Below are 4,830 nucleotides of genomic sequence, written 5' to 3'. Positions count from 1 at the left end.
ACAGGAGAGAGAGAGAGAGAGAGAGAGAGAGAGAGAGAGAGAGAGAGAGAGAGAGAGAGATCCACACAAACAAAGGTCATAAAGCAAAAAGATTGATGTCTAAGATTCAATAGCCTCCCTGTATATCAGTAATGGAACAGTTCAAACTGAAATTAATGACACTATGTCCCTTATTCTGGCACCAAACACCAACTACATAATACTCAGTCTAAGGAAAAATGTGGACATACTCATGAGAACAACTACAAACCTCTGTGAGGAGAAAGAACTGAGCCAATGGCGGGATCTCTGTGTTCATAGAAGGGAGACTCAGTCGACACTGTTAGCCTCCAAGCTCCTCCTCAGCAGAGCTCTTCATTCAACGCAATTCTAATCAAAATTCCACCAAACTCGTAAATGGATGATGGCAGGGTGGTTCTCGACTTTATACAGAGAGGTGAGTCAACACAACACTTGAAAATAAAGTCAGAGAACTCATCTTATCTGACTTCAAGACTTACCACACAGTTACAGTCACCAACGTGTGTAGGGCCGATGATATAATAGAAAATACATCAATGGGACAGAAATAGAACCTCACAAGTTGCCTTTGAAAAGCAGCATGGATGATTCAATGAAGAAAGGACAGTATCTTCAGCAAGCTGTGCTGTAACAAATGTGAAAATTATAAAACAGAAAATGAGCTTAGGTAGGGACCTGTTTTTTCATCCATTAGATGCATGCTAGATAGAAGTATATCTACCGCTTAGAATTCAAAGCTATACAACTTCTAGAAGGTAAAATGGAAGAAGGCATGAGGTAGCTGTCTTAATGACTTTGTTGGGACAAAATACCCTCAGATAGATGATGCACACACATGGAAGCATTGACAAACACATCTTAAGGGAGAGAGGGTTTATTTTGTTCTAGCACTTAAGAGCATACACAGTTCATCATGGTGAAGCAGGCATGGTTGGAGGATCCTGGGGTTGGCCTGTACCCAACATTGACAGCATAGAAGCACAAAGAGGAAGTGGGCCTGGCGACAAAGCCCCAGTTAGCCACCAGTCATGTACTTCCACCAGCAAGACTCAGTCTCCTCAAGTTTCTACAACCTTTCCAAACAAGGCCACAAGCAAAAATTTGGCCCAGACCACCAAAGGAAAAGGCATACCATGTGTGTTCCCCTTTGCTGTCTGTCCCTGTGATAAACACTGACCAAAAGCAACTTGGAGGAAAAGGTTTATTTGGCTTATACACTATAGTCCATCATTGAGAGAAGCCAAAACAGGATAAGATTTTACTTGTTTGTTAAGCCTGGCTGGCTCAGCTACCTTTTTTATACAGCCCAGGCTGGCCTGCCTAAAGATGATACCAACCACAGTAGGTTGGATCCTTCCACATCAAATTAGCAATCAAGAAAGTGCCTCCCAACATGCCCACAGGCTAAGCTGATGGAAGCAATGCCTTACTTAAGGTTTCCTCTTGCCAAGTGTGTCAAACTGACAACAGATGCTAATTACAATATTCCACCCTTTGAAGATTTCATCACTTTTTCTTTCTTGTTTGTCCCCAATATTTCATGTTAAAACCATCCCATAAAACCCGGTATAACTGTACAAATTTTATAATCTTCTTAAAAAATTCCAATAATGTATCTTTAAAAACTGAAACTTAGCTATCTTTTTTCTTCCAGGAAGGAAGAATCTTTGCACAACTACAATCAAACAACGTAAACCAAAATTCAACAGTGTAAATAGTTCAGTGTCTGCCAGCAGGGGCTCACTCATGAGCTTTTGAGCTCCAAAGGAGCTGGACGTCTCCAACTATGCCATCCGCAGCATGCAGAGAGTGTCTGGTAGGCTCAGGTTGGCTCCATTCCACACCTGCTGCTATCCTTAGTGGAGGTTCCATGATCTTGGAATCTCTAATATTTGAGGGTCTACACTGAAACGGAGGCTGCACCTTCCCCAGTTGTTTCTCTGCTGTCCTCTTCAAAGCCAAAAATCCTGACACATGATACTAAGCCGAGGTTTTGTCCACAGCCCCTTCATGCCTGGGGATTCTAGGACACTCCAACCCTGCCACATGGTACCAAACCTCAGCTGCTTTCCATGGTCCATGTTTTTATGGCCCAACTTTAACCCCTTGGATGGATGTTGATGAATTCTGTCTGGTCTTGAGCATTCCTTGATATAGTTCTTTGGTCCAATGGTTTAGTATAAATTGGCTATTAAAATTCTATTTGTTTGGATGTCCTTTCATATTTCAACACATTCTGTTTATGCTTTTTTATCCCAGACCATTGAGTTTGGTCATTTGTTAGCACTCAATTTTCCTCATTGCCATTCTTCTGTCAATACAAAAACAAAACCCACAACACTCACCTCAAAGGGAAGAAGGAATTATTCTGGAGCTAAATGTGAGTGATCGTGGCCCCAAAACACTAATTCATGCTGCCTCAAAGTCCATTTTCCAACGTGGTGACAGTTTAATTACATTTTTGCAAGCAGCAGAGCCAAGAGACTCACAAATAAATGTACTTTTTAAATACATTAAATAGATAGTTACAACAAAGTAGAAAAAAATGTCTGCTATGGGCTTCAGATGCTGTCTGATGCTATTCATAACTTTTGGTTGGTGGAAATTGGAGTTCTGGTAAGTTAACACATTCCAAAAAGTTTTAATCTGTCAGTCATGGGATGTTAGGTCCCGCCCAGATACCGGCAAGCAATGGTTATTTAGGATACTAAAGATAGTTCAAGGTAAATTGGAATTAGGCTCCAGACTTGCAGCATTCCAACCTCTCTACAGTCATTAGGTCTAACCAGTTAACCAGCTTTACAGAAAGTTTAGTTGATGGTGCAATACCGAAAAAGCCAAGAAAAGAGACATTACTTAAAAGCTACCAGTTAGCATTCTAGACGGTCTTATGATCAATTACATTAACTCAAACTTGAAGGTAGTGATAATTTTTAAAAATTCAAGCAAAGAATCCTCTCTCTCTCTCTCTCTCTCTCTCTCTCTCTCTCTCTCTCTCTCTCTTTCTCTATCTCTTTCTCTGTCTCCCTCCCTCTTCTTCCATCCCTTCCCCTTTCCCCTCTCTCTAACACTAAACTAAGTCCTGGGCGATAGAACAAATTATAGTAGTTGGGCATTTTAAAAATCTTGCTTCATTTTTGTTTATGAGGCAAAGCCAATCTGTCCCTAGAATCTTTAAAAATAATGGAATCATAAAATCTGTAGTCGATTTGCAAGATCACAGATTTTGGAATGCCTGTGAGGATGTGTGTCTCATACATATGTATGGCACAGGCTCCACCTTACGGTGTGCATCCCAAATCCAATCAAAGAGTGTTTTGTTGCTGTTCCTATAAATTGTGCCAATGAATAGGCCTTGCCAGGCCAGCATTGTTCACAGCTCACTGTTCACAACAAGCATCCACATATGAGAGAGAGCATAAAGTTTACATCTGGGTTACCTGGATTGCATCTAACTCTATCTATTTGCCTATTAATTTCATGATTTTGGTTTTCTTAACAGTTGAATAAGGGTCCATTATGCAAACATGCCACATTTTTATTAGGTTATTTTCAGTTTCTGAATGTTGTGAATAGAGCATCCATGAACATAGATATGCAAGCATCTCCATAGTAGGATACAGAGTCCTTTGGGTGGGTGCCTAAAAGTAGTTTAGCTGGATCATGTAATAGATCAGTTTCTAGAATTTGGAAGAACCTCCACACTGATTTCTATAGTGGTTGCATCAGTTCACATTCCCATCAGAACTTAATAGGTTTTCCCCTTTCCTCATACGTACTCCAGCACTTGGAGTTGTTACTGTTTTTTGTTTGTTTGCCTGTTTGTTTGTTTGTTTGTCTTATACATCCTTATTTGAGTAAGAAAATTCTTCAAATAGTTTTGATAGTTTTGGTTTTAATTTCCCTGATTGCTTAATTGAAATGCCCTCTTAATGTTTAATTTTTTAGTTCTTTTTATATTCTGGATACTAACCCTCTCTCATATGTATAACTGACAAATAGTGTCCTGTTCTGCAGGTTGTTGCTTCAATGAATGGTTATATTCTTTGCTGTACAGAAACTAAAATGTTTTCAGGTGATTCCTTTTGTTAATTGTTAGTCTTAATGTCTGTGCTATCCGGACTGTTAAGACAGTCTTTTCTTGTGCCTATGAGTTCAAAGGTATCTCCTACTTTCTCCTCTAGCAGTCTCATGGTTTCAGGTCTTATATGAACCCTTGATCTATTTGGAGTTATATGTAAGTTGAGAGATAAGGACCTAGCTTGGTTCTTCTACATGTGGCTATCCAGTTTGACCAGCACCATTTGTTGAAAATGCTGTTGTTTCTCCCATGCGCATTTATGGTCTCTTAGTAAAAAATCTGTAGTGGGTGGCTGAATGTGAGAGGTTTTATATCTGGATCTTCATTTTTATACATCAATCAGTGTGTCTGGTTTTATGCTATAACTATTAAGATTATAGACTCCTAGATTCATTTAATACTAAAGGTGATAAACACTTTGGTTCAAACTTTTCACCTCAAATTTATACCAACTTCTGCTGGATTTGTAGACTGCAAAGCTGCTGGTTCATGTTCTTCTTCATCTACAATGACAGTTGGGTATTCCAAGTGCCTAAGCTCAAGATTCCAACAACATTCTCAATTCTCCGTTTCTATGTTTCTTAAAACATTTTTTTTCCTGTTTAGATATTCTGAAAACTGTCCTAGGCATTTAAAATTCTCTTTAATATTTTCTAAATGATAAGCATCATGATAAATCATGTCTGCAGGGAAGGTTCAAATGAAGACACCATGCCCTCAGTCCATCA

This window comes from Grammomys surdaster, unplaced genomic scaffold, assembly GCF_004785775.1.
Source record: "Grammomys surdaster isolate TR1022 unplaced genomic scaffold, NIH_TR_1.0 126278, whole genome shotgun sequence".
Lineage (NCBI taxonomy): Eukaryota > Metazoa > Chordata > Mammalia > Rodentia > Muridae > Grammomys > Grammomys surdaster.
This window is presented reverse-complemented; position numbering follows the sequence as displayed.